This window comes from Dermacentor silvarum, chromosome 2 (genome assembly GCF_013339745.2).
Source record: "Dermacentor silvarum isolate Dsil-2018 chromosome 2, BIME_Dsil_1.4, whole genome shotgun sequence".
Lineage (NCBI taxonomy): Eukaryota > Metazoa > Arthropoda > Arachnida > Ixodida > Ixodidae > Dermacentor > Dermacentor silvarum.
Window position 1 is genome coordinate 72745100 of NC_051155.1, and position 19589 is coordinate 72764688.

A 19589-nucleotide genomic window follows, 5' to 3' on the forward strand; every position below is an offset into this window, starting at 1 on the left:
GCGGTGAGCAGCCAAAGGTCTGAACGATGAATCAGGTAGACAGGAAGGCCTGAGTACGTGGGTACCATGAATGTGATTCGCTGTTCTGATGAGTTTCGGCACCAGTTGTAGGAAATGAAGCCTCCCGTTGCATAGGTAGGTAGGTACAACAACTTTATTCAACAATAGGTGTCGTTCAAGGGGGGAGGTATCAGGTCGTGCATAAAAAAGGGGTCTATTAAGAATAAACCTATGAAACGACTCCGTGGGTATAGCTGCTGTTGCGCGTGGTCCGAAGCACGATCGCTTCGTCCTCTTCTTTGTCGCTCTTGTTCCAACAACATTAACAAACTTACTCGTGTTGTTTGTTCTTACATTTCTTGGAATTTATTTCACCGATTTATTGTTGTTTTTCTTAATTCTCAGTTGCATATATGTTAGACCTGCGCTAACTAATGTACATCACTATATGTTTCTATAATGTTCGTCTTACACTTTCTATAGTTGTTCGCTCTTATTTCTTATTCTTGTGTTTTCCCTTCACATGTCTCTCACATGCATTATTCATGAAAATGAACTGCCATCTTGTATTTGCACATAATATACAAGGGTTTTGTTTTAGGAGGTCCTCCTAACAATTTCATAACTCTGGGACTTCCTAATTTAATTAACCTCATTCTTTATCCGGAGTTCAGGTCAAAGAATTGTAAAAGAGAAGCTGCGCAAGTGCAAAGTTCAGAAAGCACCTAGATTCACAGAGCACATCGAACATACCAGGGTCATAAGATGCAACGAACTGCTCAAGCGCTTCGGCAGTATGGCACGGCAACGCGGAATTTTCTTCACGGATGAGGCAGTAATCAAAATCAAGCTGTTTTTAAACCGCCAAACGATGGGGTATTGACCGGCAGCCTCAAAGGAAGGCAACGACAGTGCAAGGGCGGCCTCAAGAGTTCACATTCAATCAGGGATCGTTTTGGCGGTAATCACTTCTCATAGGAAGATGTCGCTGGTTTTCTTGTTGCATGGAGCGAAAGTAAACACCACAAACTATCTGGAAGATGTCGTGAAGAAGGAGGTCCTGCCTTTTGTCGAATGTCACTTCGCAAACTGTCAGTGGACATACGATTCTGCTGTGGCTCACAAGGCGAAGGGGGGGCAACAATGGCGCACGAAAAACTTCCTCGATTTCATTTGCGCTGCCGTATGACCCTCAAACATCCTGAATCTAAACCCGCTTGACTATTCAGTATGGTTTGTGTTAAAAATCAGTCTGTTATACTTCTCACCGCAATTTGGCGGCTCTTCGTCGGGCATTAGAAGCAAAAAACACAGAGCGAATTAAACATACTTTAAGTCTGTGCCACCACAGATGCATTTACAAAGCGACTCAAGGCTTGCATTCTCGCAAAATGTGGACTTTTCGAAAATCAGATTTGGATGTGTGCATGCAGAACGTAATGCATTACATTACCATAAAGTGGCTTTGTAGCAGTGCATCGCAACCATATTTACGCTTTGTTTTTTGTTTTTTTTGTGCATGAAAAATTTCCTGCTCCCTGTATAGACCTTGCAAGTAATTAACTCATTTGTTTCTCAGTAGCATGCTTACTTCTAAAACTATCAGGAGATGTCGAAGAGAATTCTGAACCTCTTGAGGGTATGGTGCAAGAGATGCTAAACACGCGGAAAGAAATCCTTGCAAAATTTTCTGAAATTCAGGTAAAGCGGTTAACCTAAGAGACAGCCATTTCGCTTGTCTAGAAAAGACTGGAAACAATCGAATCTAAACTACAGTGCGTAGACGACGTTATCACCCGACTTGTAACTGTTGAAGGTTGTGTGAGAAATCTTGATGTTCAATTCATTCAAATGTCTGAACGAATCGACGATTTCGAAAATGGTTCAAAGCGCAATAACATTATTGTTAGAGGAATAGAAGAGGCCACACTTGAAACTGAGGAAATACTCCTACGAAAGGTTAATGACGATGTGTTTGGAAACATTTTAAAACAAAACCTTGCCTCTATCGAAAAAACTCATCGGTTGGGCAAGAAGGTCCCAGGAACAAGTCGACCAGTGATACTCCGAGTAGGGGACTTCAGGGAAAAATCTAAAATATTTAAAAACTGCTCGAAATTAAACGGAACCCCGTTTAGCGCGCAAGAAGATTTTTCTAAAAGAGTTGCTACTGCTCGGAAAAAGTTGTGGAAGTCGACAGCTAAGGAGAGAAAAACAGGAGCCAAGGTGACATGGACTTTTGACAAGATAAAAGTTAACAATGTGCTCTACGCCTGGGATGATGTTAACAGTCGCCGATACGCATATCCGCGGCTCCTGCAGCCACGCTTCGTTCGGCTTCGGGTACCGACTCACTCGACCAAAATAAATCTGCATGCTTTAAGATCACTAACCTGAATGCAAGGAGCGTAGTTAACAAACAAGATAGCCTATAGAAAGCATTGTAATAGAGCACGATCCAGATACAATGGTAATAACAGAGGCATGGCTGCATCCGGATGTGACTGTTGTCGAAGTAACGCCCCCCCGGATATTCCATAATAAGAAAGGATCGGCGCACTAGAGGAGGTGGGGTAGCTGTAGTTGTGAAAAACGACATTCCTTTTGCGGTACTTAATGATCCAAGCAATCTCAAAACAGTCTGGATTAAAACTACCTTGAGTGACCGTGATTTGCTAATCGGCGATGTGTACCGGCCTCCCAATTTCCCTTGTAGAAGTACTAGAAAACTTGGAAACCTTTATCAACTTGCACGTGCATCGAGATGACAACATATGCTTTGCGGGCGATTTTAATTTGGCTGGAATTAATTGGGCGTCGAATTCTTCAGGAGGAACCGAAGTACGGCGTTGTGATCAGTATTTAAATATTGCATTTAATTATAACCTGACTCAAATTGTGTCTGGCTTCACAAAAGTAGGGCGCGGAAACTTCAACGCTTTTAGATCTTGTCTTCGTTTCAAATCGCCTATCTTCTTTTACTATGAGCTGTGACATCGAGGACGGTATTTCGGATCATAAAATGGTAGTGAGGTCTTTAAATTTGTCTGTGCGCAAACTCCTCCATGTATAAAAAATACCGGTCTTGAATTTTACATTAGCCGATGATGTATCTATTTCAGATTACCTCGAAGTATCGTTAGATAAGTTCCTAGGCCTCGTTCACTCTGATGCAAGCGTGGACGACCTATGGAATTCTTTTCAAACATGGTCGAGCACTGTGTGGAAAGCTTTCTCCAAAGAGGTTTAAAAACAACTAAGCATTAAAATCCCTGATAACCAGAGAGATAATTCATGCAAAACAAAAAAGCTAAAACGGAAGCGAAAGGCGTCTTCAATGAATTGCCGGCCAATCGACAAAAGCTGCATTTCTAGTAGGAGCCGAGAGTTAAAAGGGCTAATTAAAGAATCTAAACATACGTTCTATAATGTCACATTACAAACTTTTCTGAAAAACGCCCCCGGAAAATTTTGGCGATATATTAACCCCCAGATGCATCTCGTTTGCATGAAACTGGAGATAGCGCTCTAAAGAAGGCACAGGATTTCAACTCTTTCTTCTCGTTAGTCTTCACACGCGATAACGGCTTCCTGCCCGATTTTACAGATGTATCTGGAAGGCCGCCTTTTCAAGATATAAAAATTGACGAACAGGGTGTATTGAACCTCTTACTCAACATGAATACTAAAAAAAAAGTCAGGGGCCGGACGGAATTCCTAATGATTTTTTTCAAAGGTACGCAGAGTGGGTTTCTAAATTTCTAACTAATTGTTCTGGCATCTATTAACCAATGTTTCTTTCCCAGTGCATGGAAGCGTGCTAAAGTTATCGCAATTCATAAAAGTGGCAGCAAAATAGAAGTTAAAAACTATAGACAAATCTCACTCACTAGCATTTGTTCGAAACTACTTGAACATATAATATATAAGCAACTTATGGTCTACCTTGACAACTACCATATCCTAAACAAATTCCAACACGGGTTCCGCCAGGGAGTCTCTGCAGTGACTCACCTAATAGAGACTGTTCACGATCTCTCACATACAATAAATAACCCAGGCCAAACAGACATAATATTCTTAGATCTGGCCAAGCCTTTCGATAAAGTGTCGCACCCAAAGCTTCTGCTAAAATTAAAACTATATTCAAAAACCCTCGCTTATCCGAATGGTTTTCATCCTACCTAAGTCATAGAGAGCAGTTTGTTGCATGTGAGGGATGCCGGTCGTCCGCGTGGCCTGTGGAATGTGGACTACCCCAGGGAAGGGTATGGGGCCCCCTGTTATTTTTATTATTTATTATTTATCAATGACATACCTCAAGACATTACAGTTCCCATCAGACTCTTCGCAGATGATTGCGTATTATATAACCGTATTGAGTCACCTGCCGATCAGACCGATTTAAACTCAAATTTGCAAAAGGTAAAAAATTGGTGTGACAGCTGGCAAATGGTTTTGAATTGTGAGAAAAAAAAAACGATTTACATGTCTATCACTAGACACCGAAGTATTATTAACCCATTCCATTGAAGGTGTCGCGTTAAAAAGAGTATCAACATTTTAACACTTGGGTTTAAAGCTTACCTCAGATTGGCGTTGGAATGAACACGTTGATTACGTATCTACTAAGGCCCAGAAAGCCTTGTGGTCGCTTAGAATAAATGTGTATAATGCTACCCTGAATTAAAATGCCTGGCATACAAAGCTTTCATTCGACCGCTTATGAGGTACGCAAAGATTCTGTGGGACCCACACACGTCATCTAATCAGTCTAAGCTGGATAAAATTCAACGGCTTGCTGCACGATTTATTTTTAGCAAATATCGTCGTTGCCACTCTCCTACCCAGTTATGTGAGCTTGCTGAACTTCCCTCTTTAGAGTCTAGAACTGAGTATGACCGTTTGAAGTTTCTTTTTCTTATTATTGATAAAGATGACTATTTCCATCTCTCTCCTAGTAACTATTTTCGTCATCGCTACAGCATGTATATCACTCCTCCTACTGCTCGCAATGATTGTGTTAAATACAGCTTCTTTCCTAGAGCAATAAAACAATGGAATCTGTCATCAGACTCAATAGCAATGACATCATTTATACGCGAATTTCTTGAAAATGTCAAAGCACATGTGTATGCATACCATAACTCGGCCAAATGTTAATACTGTAATCACCTGGGTATTGTATAACATGCTGTATTTGCCATGGTGTTACTATCTGTGGATTCCCCAAAATGTACTTTTATTTTTGTTATCCTGTAAATATATTGTTGCTTGTATTGTCACCTACCACTCCTGTAAAAGACCAAAGTTGGGCTGACAGTATCAATCAATAAAAACTTCAAAGCTAAAGTATCTGAGGATGACTCCGCGGCGCCTGTTTGTGGTGACAAGTGCGAAATGTGATGTGGGAACACATAGTGCCTTTCTCTAAGGGGCAAAGTTGCCCTCGCAAGAGCTTTCTTTTTCTTCTCTTACGTTACCCTTTAAAAGCATGACGTTAGAGAACTTACTCTTTTATTTCCTGCGATGAATGTAGTTGCAGGTGCGAAGACGTCTGCTTCAATATAAGTGTACCCAATGAACCTCTTGGTCCGTGCTGCAACCGAAATGTTCAGTCCTTCCAGTTTCAAGGCCACGCGAATTCGCATATATTTGTTTGTTGCAGCTTCCAAGTAGTTGTCGCCCAACCGTTCAACGGCACTCAAACCCAAGATGGTTCCATTGTAAAACTCCATCCGTAAATTCCACATGGCCACACGGACGGTGTAATTGAAGTTCGGAAGAGACATGGCTTTGAAACGTTCGGACATGAAGTAGTTCTTCATGACTTTGTCAAGAAGCAAATCTCCGTCCGTTGGTCCCCGGCTGTTGGAACACCTCTCTTGATTCTGCTCTGGCGAGGAAATTAAGAAGCAGTATTATTCACTGGAAAATATTTGCGCATTCAGTCATGTAATAATCATGACAGATTTGTCGGAGGGCTCGTTTAGTCAGCCGCCTACAAAACACTGCTTGTAATAGCCGCAACAAGCTGCCGCTCCATTGAGGAATTTAATAAACTCCGCGTTATAAAGCCAAGCGTCGGAAACTGGCATCCAGTAACGAAAATACGACAAACTGAGGTTATTTTCTGCCGTCTTAAGATAGGCCGCACCTATGGCACTCACTCCTATCTACTGACCGGTGATGATCCTCCTATATGTAATAAATGTGGAGAGAGGCTTATGGTCTTTCACGTCTTGTTGGAGTGTCGGGAAACAGGAGTTCAAAGAAAAAGGTACTTTGCCATGACATATAGACAACACATTCCCCTCCACCCGGCAATGTTTCTCGGCGCTGAGCCACTCTTTTACAGTAAGTTAGTTTTAATGTTTTTACGAGAGATGGGAAAACTGCATGTTATCAGCCCAAGGTATACGTAGCACATCCTCTCACTAGAGGCTGCTGCTGCAATTGCATTTCTATGAAGCACGTGCCTCCCAGCCATTGCGTTCAAGGGCCCACTGGTGAAGTACGAGTGCTATTTTTACTTATACGTTTGATTAATCATCCCTTTGTAATAGCACTTTTATGCCATAGTATACATCAGTAGCCATTGGCATTATTTTAACGCCTGTATATTATGCGCTTTACAGCGACTAACTTTTAGGCCTATCTACAGCCAAATTACATCTGCCATTCGCCATTCAGATTCACAAATCTGACATTTGGCACGTTTTACCTTTGAGAATTATTTCATTGTTTTTTGCCTGGAGCTCTTTGGCCACACCTGACCCTTGCGGCAATCTAATTCACAAATCATCATCAAGTTGCCGCTCCGGAACCGCTTTAGTAACCACAGTGAGGACAAAAAGCACGGGTATAGCATGATTTTCATCATTATGAAGTGAATGACCGCTTTTTAAGACCGTTGCAATGCATGTCCGCATCCATAGTTCTTAACTGAGTGCGCTTTCTAGTACTACGTTCTTTAAACAAAGTTTACAGTGCAATAACGATGTTAAATAACGGTACGTTAAAAAGACATAGTAGGATAATATACATGTCCTTGGAGCCCTAAAGTAGCGTACGACTTACAACGTCTGGGGGATTTCGGAGTGCCAAGGAAGCGCAATTAAGCAATAAACCACTTTGTAATAGCGTTCCGTGCCATACGTACGTGAAATGCAAGCACCTTGCGGGAAGTTACGGTGCGCATCGCTTGAGGACATTTATTTTAGCATACTGGAACGCAAATGTAAAAAAAAGAAACGAAAAGAAAAAGAAACGTTATCTAGCAGCTTGCCACTTGGTGCCTGTTGCCAAGCTTGTCCAAGCCAAGGCAATCAATTTGCACTGTTTCTATGCCGACGCAGCTCGTTTGGCCTACGGACGCCAGAATGGCGAAATTATCGCAGAAATTGAGCACGCTACCCGCTCATAACTTGCAATACGAGGAATGTGAGAGCAAACGAGCAGGTGATTTGCCATTTCTTCACAATCAACGATGGCGAAAGTGCAGCGAGTATTCGCACTGAAGCAGGAGCCACGGGTGCCACCATGTTTTACAACGCTCTTTCTGAGCCTGCGCTGACATAACGCTCGTTAATGTACGCTGACGTAGCAAACGTAAGCCCCGGAAATCGAATAGCGTACGGGGTCTGCAGTTATTTCTTCAAGTACGGAGCCGTTTGTGTTTGCTTGCTAACCGTGTTCTAAGATTCTATAATGTAGAGGCGGCGAACAACAGCAGATGGCCCCGTGGTTGATCCCTTCCAGCCGTATGCACTCAAAGCGTTACAGTTCTAGATTAGTTAGACAAGGACGAGGAATTTGCCCCTTAGCCTTACTAGCGGCCGCAGATGCTACGTACACCATGCGCAAAGGCGCTCCGTCTGCAAATAAATCCTTTGTAAGACGGCTTATAGTTCGGTGTGTGATATGCGTGTTGATGGGGAGAACTATCAGGAAAATTCGCCACGTTATCGCGAATGTTCTGGCGACATCAGATGTGTGTGGAGGAAAAACTGCCTTGGGAAAAAATGCTTAAAGTGCTTGAAAGCGTTATATTCGGGCAAGGTTTCAAACGGAACAGTCATCGGCATGGGCCATGACCATTTAACATACGTGATTTATTACGGGCAACTTAAACTCTTATTACAACTGCTCGAAAGAAACAGCTTCGTTTGAGAGTGCGTTGTGATTCTGCAAGTGCGCATAAGTCTGCTGTCTTTTCGGCCTCTCGGTCATGAAACGCTGGCCGACAGCTGCACAGAAGCTTATTGTTTGTCGATTAACACATTGCAGTGTCTGGGCACACTGTGAGGCATAAGAAATAAAATTTGCTTTCTGAGACTACTGCGGTAATCTGAAGACACATACGAAGCATACAAAGCAACGAGACGCAGTGCTTGCTCGCTGATTCGAGGCAGTCACTGCTAGCAACTTGTCGGCAGTCGGCATACCACTGTGAGGAATGCTGAAATGTATTTGCAGTCAGAACATCTGGGAACAGAGCTGCAATCTATTTTAAAGGCTTCCCTGTGAAGCGACGGCTGTTGCGACTACAAAATGCAGCCGCGTGCAGCAACCGCTCGCATCGCTCACCTTAACGCCCGCCTATCTTCCAAAACAACTGACGCATTCGCAGCAAATGCATCTCACGAGAGCGCACCGCCACAGCTCGCAAAGCCCTCACGTAAGCAAGAGAAGTGGGCTTAGGCACCTGACGCAAAATTTTGCGGTTATGTTCTATGCATAGGCACTGCTGATATGCAACTACTTGCGGACGCAAGGGTTCTGCGCACGTTAAACCAAAACTCTATATTCGACAGCTTCAGAATAGCTATTGTCACTTGATCACGAGATCGCGGGATCGAATCCCGGCCGCAGCGGCCGCATATCGATGGAGGCGAAATGCAAAAATGCCCGTGTTCAAGCGTTGTAGTGCGCGTTAAAGAACCCCAGGTGGTCAAAATAAATCTAGAGCCCTCCATTACGGCGTGCCTCATGATCAGAACTAGTTTCGGCACGTAAAACCCCCGAATGAAGACAGAAGAATTGTCACTTTACGTACGTTGACCGCAAGCACACTTGTGGGAAGTTAAGGTGCGCGTCCCTTCAAGACTTTCAATTTAACGTAAGGGAAACGCAAACGTAAGGAAGACGTTAGAATACAGGGTGCCGTCGGGTGTCTTGTGCCCACCATAACTAATCGAAGACAATCCATGAGCAACTATTCTGACTTTTTTATGCCGACACGTCTCGTTAGGCCCACGGATGCCAGAATCGCCCAACGATCTTCAGAAATTGGACGCGCTATGCACTCATAACTAACGCTTCAGGCGAGTTTAGAAGAAGCAAAAGCTAATTGCAACAGTTAGTGGCGATCAACAGTAGCGAGAGCTTGGCTATCACGAGAATTCACATTAAAGCCGGAGCTATGGGTGCCGCCATGCTGGGCAACTTGTTTATTAGCGTACGCAAACATTACGTACATTAACCTTTCCGAATAACTTGTGATGTCATAGCGTACGTATAGCACCGAAAACCAATAAGGTACGGAGCATGCGCAGTGGGAACAACGCTATTTCTTGTACGTACGTAATGCGTATGCGGTATCGAATGCTATTCTAAAACTCTGCATTTCTGCGATAGCAATCATACGGATATTCCAGGTGCGTTTACCCCGTCGCTGTGTTCTTCACAGTACGGTGGCGCCTTCGCGGCAGCGATCCGACATAACTGGCAGGCCTCGTGGCTTCCCGTGCGCCCATTCCTAGGTGCAACGTATTCTGCTGGGTTCTGGAGGCGCGAGCGGTGAGGAGTGTCCACATTAGGACACGTAGGAGCGCTCCTAGCTACCAGTGCTCTTCGTCATGCTGGCGTTGTTACCGCTAGTCATGCCGCAAGCGCTCGAAGTGAACGAGCGAACTCTGTTCATGGCTGTTTTTGGGCGCTTGACACGACGCTTGTTCAGTTAGCGTATGTTTACCAAAATATATATTGCACATAAAACTAAAAGCCTTACTTCGGAGGTTAGCCTAACAATTCGCTATCGCTCTTCATGCTCCGCGCTATTTAAATCATTACAGAGGTGCCATGCAGGATGCGCCGAGTTTCTCGTTCGCACAAGTTTTACCCGAGTTTGCTCGATGGCAGTCAGGGAACGGAGATAGCAAGGAATGTGCAATAACAGCAGGCAAAAAGAAATGTCGAGATAAAGCCACGTATGACAACATCAGCGCACCCTGCGCGGCACAGTGTTTCCGCGCTTCAAGCACAGAGGACTGCGCAACAAAACGCGCCAGCGCCGCGTATTGCTATCAACGTATTATTGCAATTTAGCAGTACCGTCACTGTCCCGCTGTCTATCTGCACACTTGCCGTGAGCCGCTTGCCACGCCTTTCTTGGGCGCGTGGAGGGCGTGCCTCCACTTTCGGGCATTATCTTTCTATCCTCCGTCGAATTCGAACAGGGCACATGCGGTGCATTCTTGCACCTACACTTTCCCTCAAACGAATACTTTAAAATACAACAAATAAAATAACGAATATTTCTATTTCTTAATGTATCCGTGTTTCGTTTTAAATGCTATAAATTTGTTATAACAAACAGAGATTTAGCGAATTATTAAATTAAAAGAGGGTCGCACGCACGAGGGAGTTCATACGGTGAGCAGTCGCCAGGGGCATTGCAGTGCTATGTTCGATAAAGTCACTCATGACAATGATCTGTCCATTCCTTGTCTATCAGGGGAATGGCAACGCGGCGCTGCGGCATGGCTGTTCAGCGCCTGCAGGTGCTTCACTGAGGCGGCTATTAAGGCCGCCGCTTTACCAACTGAAACGACACTCTAGCCATAGGTACGGGAGCAACGGCTGTCGCTGCAAGATGTAAGTGCTGTATTCTAGGGTCCGTAGTGACGCAGAACAGTGAAGATACGCCAGTTGATCTGCGTGCGCGAAGCCTCCGCGATGCATTGCGATGAACAGCGTGCTGCCCGGTCAGCGACACAATTCATCGCTTGTCATCGCTTGCTCAGTGAAGGTGCCTCCGTGGGCATGTACGCAGCATTTGAGTGTATTGTGCACTTCAAGGGGCTTGCCAATTGCCTCTGCTACTGAGCTAACAGCGATCGCAGATGAATATCGTATAACAACAGCGCAGCAGTCGCATTTTGGCGGGTGAGGGCTGTTGTGTGCAGTTAGGAAATAAGACTTCGAACGCAGGACGGTGTTGCAATTGTTTAGTGTGCCGTGCTTCTGATTAAGAAATGCCATCGCACTGGGTCTAGAAAAGCGAGCGTTTTTCGACGCTGACCCTGTTTGCGACACTGTGGCTCTGATACATCACCGATGACAGAGCAGCCATCTCAAACGACAGCTGCGATACGTTGTCGTTGGAAAACACTACGCACTGCTCAGCATCGTCGTCCACCACGGCGCGTTGACACCTTGCAAGCAGCTACAGTGACGTGCCGGTAATTATTTGCTGTGCACGGCGTCGCCACAATGCAAGCAATGAAACCGTGTTGTGGGGCCATGACAGCGCAAGGAAATATATGCATAGGTCAGCGAAAGTCGACGCTTTGTTTTCTATAGCGGTGCTCAGTACATCACCAATGAGAGAGCGTTGTGCGTGTTTTAGTTTGGCGGTCAAGATTGTTGATGCCTCTCAGTTCCGCACCACGTCGCTGTTGTCGGAAAATAAGTCGGGCGTGGCTCAACAGTGGTGGGCGCGCGCACAAAGAGTTACATGCCTCGCGCGGGGCGTGACCTATAGCTTTGATTGACAGATGAACTCGTACCCAACTCGTACATCGCGAAACCCCCCTCGAGTTGAACTCGCGAACATGGCAGCGGCAGCAGCAGCCTGTGTCATCGCATCCAGCGGCAGCAAGCGTCAATATGACCGTCTGGACCCGTTCACCTACGTGACCGACGTAAAGCTTCAGCGTCGTTTTTGCCTTTCCAAAACGTCAGTGCGCTCGCTGGCTGTGTCACGAGCTAGGAGAAGGCCCTCGTCTGCGGAGACAGCGTGGCGGGCAAATTATGCTTTCCGAGCACAGACTCGTGTGACTAGGTTGCGGTGGAAAAAGTTCGTGCGATCGCTTGGGCTCTCTCCGGCTTCAAGCGCTGTACGTCCACCGCCCCCAATCCCCAGGCAAGGTCCGGCGGCGCCATCGGAGTACTGGGGCACCTGCGAGCAACTGGGGTTCAACCCGGATCAACCAACCTGCGAAAGCGAAGTGGTCACATTGTACAGGAAGGCTCAGAATGGACGCCAGGCTTCCTTCCGGTGCAACAGGTGCCGAAAGCAGCTTTCGCACTTACACAGCTAGTACCGCTGCACTGCACGGGCAGAGAGCCGAAGGAAGTTACTTCGCCAACACAGACCGGCTCGGCCGTCCGATACAACCACCTCTGCAGGCGGCAAATGATGTGGCTCACGTACTGCGCGAGCAAAAGCATAGACATATGGCTGTTCAAGGAGATGACCGGCGGCTTGTTTCCTCTATCGGAAGGCGCCATCGCCGACTGGGGGAACTACTCCCGTGATGTCGCGACAGACGTGTTGCTGGCGCGACATCCACTCGGTGGCCCCGCGAAGATAGCGCAAATTGATGACTGCCTTCGCGGCGAGCAAAAGTACAATCGAGGCCGCCTAATGACGGGCGACAACGTTCCGCCGAGCCGCGAAAGCTACGGCGGTGTTAAAGATGGTGGCCCGTGGGTCTTCGGCATGGACTGCGCGACCAAAGGGGTGCTGCGACTTTTCAAGGTCGACCGACGACAAACGGTCACGCTAGGCGCCATTGCATCCAATGTTCAACCGGAGACCATTATTCATCTTGACGAATCGGCCGCGTACAACTGTATCCCAAATTTAGTGGATGCTAACCGGGCTATGCATCAATCTGCATTAAGAGGCAGTTAACCAGAGCGTGAAATTTGTGGACCCAATCACGGGCGTTCACACGCAAAAAAAAAATAGAAAGTTACTCTCAAAAAAAAAAAAAAAAAAGTGAAGCGCCACCTCGTCAGCGGTGGGTACAAGGTAACTTCACCGATGCTAGAGTCCCACGTGGGATGGATGTGGTGGCAGTCAACAGCCGCGTGCACTGCAAAGACCCTTTTTCGCGTTTGTTAGAAGCCACGGATCGCTCGGGCTACCCAGTATAAACACTCTTTCCTGCGGTTGTTTGAAGCCATCGCTCGGCTCTAGCCAGCATGAGGGTGCATCACAAAGTAAAGGAAAATAAAGCCTAGTTTTCTGATTCCTGAGTGCTTACACAGTAAGCGCGCGGCAACCCACTCCTGCGCTAGCCGACGCTCAATTTGTCTCGCAGCCTTACTTTAGTGCGAGCAGCAAAAGATCTGTTTAAAGCCCAGTATGAAAACCAGGCGCACACCAATCTGTGCTCGGAAATGGGAGCGCAAGCACGTAGCGAGCCGCACCAATTCAATCCAGAGGAAAGAGAATGAGCAACGAGCGATCTGTTAAATGCCCAGTGCGAAAACCAAGCGCACACCAATATGTGCTCGGAATTGCTTGCGCAAGCACGTAGCGAGCCGTGCCAATCCGATCTAAATGAAAAAAGAGGGCGAGCGTCCCCTCGTGGTTAAAGACGAAACGTATTATACTACCAATTAGTTTAATACACATTCAGTGTACATATTGTAAACATTAAAATGCTTATAACCCACGTTAATGTGACTAATATTATTGTACTAAGTGCACTGGTTTTATAACTTGCTTGTGCCTGTAATGCACTCGGTGGAGCGACAAACAAGTGAAAGAAGGCACGTTCATGCACTGACCGTAACATCACGTAAGCCCCAGTTAGTCGACCGCCCACAGGGCAACGCCCAAGGAATGATAGCCACCCGTAGTAAACCGAGATAAACCAATGAAACTGGAGGCGTGCCGACGGACAAACTTTGTCTTGTTACGATAAGTTCTTTCATCTTGGGGCGTCGCCAGAGCTCGTGAAGATTCCGAGTTTCGCCAAACTAGGCGCATCCTGCATAGCACCCCAGGAACATACTTGCGCAAAAGTGGCAATAAAACGGATTTTCAACCAATCATGTCAATCAATAAATCAATCAATCGATGAATCAATCCTGGAAATTCTTTCTCCCCATCGAAGCGAGCCTTCTACGCTAAAGCAGTACTTCGCGAAACATCTTTTGAGCTGATGCGAAAGCAGGCGAGAGCGGCTCACCAAATGGGAGACCGGCCGTATATGCTCTTCTGTATTTAAGATGCTATTAGCAGAATATCTCTGGTGACCGAATATTCTTCCTAACGTAGAAGGCTAGAGGACACAGCGGTACAACGTTAGTAGCTCTGTGCTCTCTAGCCTTCTCTCCTTCCGCATGAAGTGTGCGCTAAATAAAGCTTTTCCTCGACGAGACAGAGAGAGAGAAACGATGAGGGAAAGCTCGGGAGGTTAACCAAGGACGTGCCCGGTTGACTACCCTACACTTGGGGAGGAGGAAAGGGGAAGAATAGATAAGAAGAGACGAATGTGTGTTTCACCAACAAGCTCAAGCAGCTACCCTGCGATTGAGATGTTATCCGGCAGCGAACACTCCGGTTTCAGCTGACTTGCAAGAACCAATATTTTACTGCAGGCAAAGGCATCAAAGAAAATGTCTTAGCAGTACAGCCTCCCGCGAGACCTCGGAAGAAACTGAATATGTCCATAGCCTCGAGAAACAGCCTGGGATTCCTATATGCAGCCAGGAATGGCTTGCGCAACAACATAACCTAAGTGGAATATACTGTTTTCACGCGAAAGCATCGCCCCACAGGCTTTTGACGTTTACTATGTACCTTGTGAACATCACGCAAGTGCGAAGAAATAGCTTGTTTCGATTGGCGCGTACAGAAATCCAAAAGTTTTGTGTGTGTGGTCGTCTGTCTTTGGACTTTTTCCAAGTTAGCGATTCAAATGCCCGAATGACAGTGACAGTGTTTGAAAAGCATACGGGCCTTTTACAGCCCGTCGAGCATAGACAAGGAAGTAGCACATCATCGCCCCTTCAGAAACTTTTACTGAAAGGCCACTGCACTGCGAAAATTGATTATCGCGCTCTTAAAACGATGTCTCTTGTACATTCCAGTGAAAGCAAAAAGAAATTGATTTATTAGGTACGAAGCGGGCAGTAAACTACGGCCATTGACCTAACTTTTTATGCTAAATGACAAGTCACACGATATCGATTGGCATTGTACGAAGCTCTGCGCGAATAAACGCAGCACGAGATGCCGACGCGCGCCGATCTTGTGGGGCCCGGAGGGACTGAGACGTGCTTTTCGTTATACAACATGTCCAAACTATCATGCACTAATATTTAAAAATATGCAAATGCCACGTGGCTGGACAGAACCAAGATAATGTTGTTTGGCGTCACTTGGTGATACTCAGATGATTTTTTTTGCATTCCGCATAAATACATAAATAGTCTTAATTGATTATTCACCTGCTGAAATATTATAATTAGTCGAAAAGTGTCAATGAAAGAATTGTAGACCAACATGAAAAACTCCTGACACAGCTCAATCGCTCAATAGTCTACATGAAAGCTTTTCCAAGCTTGATAGAAACCCTCGAATATGCGCAAAGGGCCTCGAGCGGCCAGTGGCGCGGTAATGTTGCGCGGCAGTATTGCAAGGTAATTTTGCGTAATGTCACCAATTTCAGAACTGTTGCCCGGTTATTTAGTTTTTTTTTTACGTCAGTAAACGTGTCAGGATTGGGATCACGTGCGGTAAAAAAACGAAAGTATCAGCATTTACCCAATGAACTTCCACGGAACCCGCGGTTCTCCCTTTGTTCTAGGTGAATGTTTGACCCTTAGCGGGAAATTAGGGACGATTAAGTAGCCTTGGCAGCATATAACACGCAGAAAGCTTGTGACTTTATTCACCATAAGTATGTGGTCGCTCCCGCACTCCGCGTTATATTTAACACAAATGAGCCGCACAACGACCCTTGACTTTGGTTCATGTTTTTTTTTATGCGTAAGCATTCTTCATCGAGTACCCCAGCTCCTTGACGGGAAAAGTGTCATGCCTTGTATCTGCACACAAATGTGTAATTTGCGAAGAAATTTAATCGTTGTAATAGTTTAAATGTAGATAATTGTCGGCTTTTTAAGATAAGGACCAATTTAAACAAAAAAAATTCCTAAGAGAATACCTATAGATACATAGGGGTGTATAGAAAATGCATGGGCAAGCTTATAGTAGGGGTGGCACAACATGAAATTTGGCGGTGGGTCAAATTTAAACTTAGAGGTGTGCCAACTGAAATTGGGAGTGGGCCGCCTTAAAACGGGAGTGGGCCAATATAAATTGGCGCTGCGAAAACTTGAAATTTGTAGGTGGACAACTAGAAATTTGGGATGGGGCAAATGGAAATTTAGGGATGGGCCAACTTATTAGTGGGTTTGGGCCAACTTGAAATTTGGGGGTGGGGTAGGAAAAACAGAAATGAGGGATTGGCACTCTTAAAATTTGGGCTGGGTAGCTTGAAATTTTCGGGTGCTCCAAATTAAATTTGGGGATGGGCCACGTAAATTTGAGAATGGGCCACCTTGAAATTTGGCCATGGGAAACTTAAATTTTTGGGTGGGCAAACTTGAAGATTTGCAAGTGGGCCAACCTAAATTTGAGAGTGGGCCAACTTCAAGTTGGCGGTCGGCCACGTTAAATGTGGGTTTGACCCAACTTGCACTTTAGGGGCGGGGGTGGGAAACGGAAATTAGGGGTTGGGCCATATTAAAATATACGGGGGCCAACTTTAAATTTTGGGTTGGGCGAACCTAAATTGTAGGCTGGGCCAACATAAATTTGGGAGTGGGCCAACTTGAAAGTTTGGGGTTGGCACAACTGAAATGTGGGGTTGGGCCAACTTGAAATTTAGGTGTGGGCCAATTGAAATGTGGGTGTGGGCCAACTTGAGATTTTGGGGTAGCCCAATGCCCCATTAAGTGCTTCCTGTCTTCATCACTCCACCTAATTTTCTGCCGTCCTCGACTGCGCTTCCCTTCTTTTGGTATCGATTCTGTAAATCTAATTGTCCACCGGGGATCCATCCTACGCATTACGTGGCCTGCCCAGCTCCATTTTTTCCTCTTAATGTCAATTAGAATATCGGCTAACCCCGTTTGCTCTCTAGGAAATCGCAGGTGCAAGTTGCCATCAGCTAGCACAAATCAGGAGTAATTGGAGATCGCAGGGCGGGGCTTTCGTCCTGTAGTGGACACAAATCTAGGCGGATGATGAGCGTCCTTCGTGTTATGAACTCCTCGTGTGCGAGCGAGCGCGTTCAGATGCTGGACGCGTTTTCATTGGGCCTTACAGAGGCGCATTTAGAACGCAGGCGAGAGCTTGTGCAGGCAAGGATCGCGCACATAACACAGGCTTGCGAGAGCGACGTTGACATGCCATCGCGGCGATGCACACCTCACGCACGATCGCGGCAGCTGTTCCCTGTCGCCCGCTGTGCTCTGTCGAGGCGCGCTCCTGGCCTGCGTTCCCGCTCAGTTGTTACGATCGCTTTGAAGGGGCCGGATGCGGGCGAGAAGATCTGACAATTGTCTACAAAAGCCTATTCATTCTTTGCCACCGGAAAGGCCATGGGCAGACGCACATAAGCTAGGAAAACCAAGCAAGCAAAATTAATTAAACCGAATCACAGCCGAGCCAATCAAAGCTTATGCATTAGGAGACAATTCTCAAAATTTCCTTAGCTTCCTTTATCACAAAGGCAAATGAGCAACTATTTACAGTTTCTGTTATCGGATATTGAAGTGAACGACCTTCAGTTCTACTAAGACTCTTAGCCACTCGCCAATCAATTGCGCCGTCAAAACAAACAACACGCCAATGGTTTTATGTTGGCGCGTTGATGACTCTTTTGTTGAGAGAGATCGGGAAAGTGACAACACCCACCAGCTTTTTTTCCGTATCTGGCAAGGCAGAGTGGACACCACGGACTGCTGCTGCTTTCACAATTACATTTTGCTAGCTTACACGCGCTTATAAAGTTTACATACCGAGTACACTGCGGATTTTTGTTCTCTCACATTTATTAACGAAGATTTCCTACGATAGTAATAATGGGTCGTACTGCAAGGGGTCTCAAGCGCGAGCGTAGAGGAGCATCTAGTGCTGCTTCGCGGTGCCAGAGTGACATAAGGTATGTTACAGTGCGGGGGCCATGCGCTTACACAGACAATGTGAAGAAGTGCTTGATTAGCCACCATATAACATCACTGTCGAGCTGCTTTCGAGATCGTTTCATTGCCCAGTTGAAAACTCCGTAAAAAGTGAACGCTGACGCAGCGGTATTAAAGGAACGTAGAACTGCCACGACCTGCATATAGCGTATGTAAAATTTAAGGTACTAAATATAACTGTCGTCTGTTTTCCACAGTTCTGTGAGTGGTTATCACTTGGTAACAATTACTCAAAACTCGCCTATAATGAGAATTCGTCTCAATTTCACAAATTTCTGTGCGCAGGAACTGAAGAGGTTAGACACGCGGTAGAAGTGGAGCCATGGGCTACGCACGGAGAGTCCGCAATGAGTAGAATTTAAGAACGCGTCGCGGCTTTCTGATTTCATTTCATTTCATTTATTTTCTTCATAAAGGCCCGGAAGCATTGCATAAAATTTGGAGCTCATGGAACTGTAGGCTTTAACACACAAGTATGGCTGAAAATGAAAGCTTGAGATTTTTTTAATTTATGAAGGTTGCATGACTTTATGAAAGAATCTTTTAGTTGCAATATCTACTGGTAGTGAAGAAGGCTAGTGCTACTAATAAGATGTGAGTACGCGATATTGAGATACTCCGAGTAAGCATACGCACCACTGATGTGTTTGGCGTTGCAGGTGACAAGAACAAAAAATAATATGGCTATCTTCATGGCTGTTTTCTTGAGTGGAGGGCTGCTTTCTTCCGCATCTACGGCTGAATGCCGACAGGTGAGAGCCAACCGTAGCAGGCCATTTCTACGTCCACTTTCTTTTAGCCACGGTAAGCAACAACAAAATAGAAACGAAGAAAAATGGAACGGCGTCTCACGTTTTGATACGGTCAACCCAGATTGTTAACCGTCTTACCTTTATTCCAACTGAGAAGCAACACGTTTTTTAAAGGTTGGAAACAGAACCAAGCATATAGCCAAGAAGCGACGTCATAGCAGATGTGAAATGAACGTGCTAAAAAATTGCTTTTGTGCTTTCAGCCGCTTTTTCAGCTGCTTTGTGTCACCCTTTCCAGTATTATTACGTATGTGAAAAAAAAATGAAAGCAGTACTTTTAGCTCCCTGCTTTAACAATGGAATACGATGTGAGGTGTCGAAGCTTTTGACAGGTTACACTGTTGCTACAGGAAAAAAAAAAGAAATGTGTGAAGCTGACGTATTTTCCGCGTAGCAACCAGGGATTTCCGTAGCTGACTAGATCAGAATTATTGCATGGGTCATTCCGGACATTTATTTTTGTTTGCAGATGCACCCCGCATCGCCTAGCCGTTTTATCAAGCTGTGCATTCCATTTTGAGCAACTGTTTTTCCCAGCAG

At 45.6% G+C, this 19589-nt stretch overlaps 1 protein-coding gene across 1 annotated transcript in view; it reads right to left on the reverse strand.

Moving 5' to 3' along the window:
- Positions 1-19133, reverse strand: part of LOC119441559 (uncharacterized) — a 189784-nt gene extending 170651 nt beyond the window's left edge. The window contains exon 1 of the mRNA XM_049661395.1: positions 18874-19133. The gene's annotated coding sequence lies outside the window, so the exon portion shown is untranslated. The remainder of the gene's footprint in view (positions 1-18873) is intronic.
- Between the last annotated feature and the right edge of the window lie 456 nt (positions 19134-19589).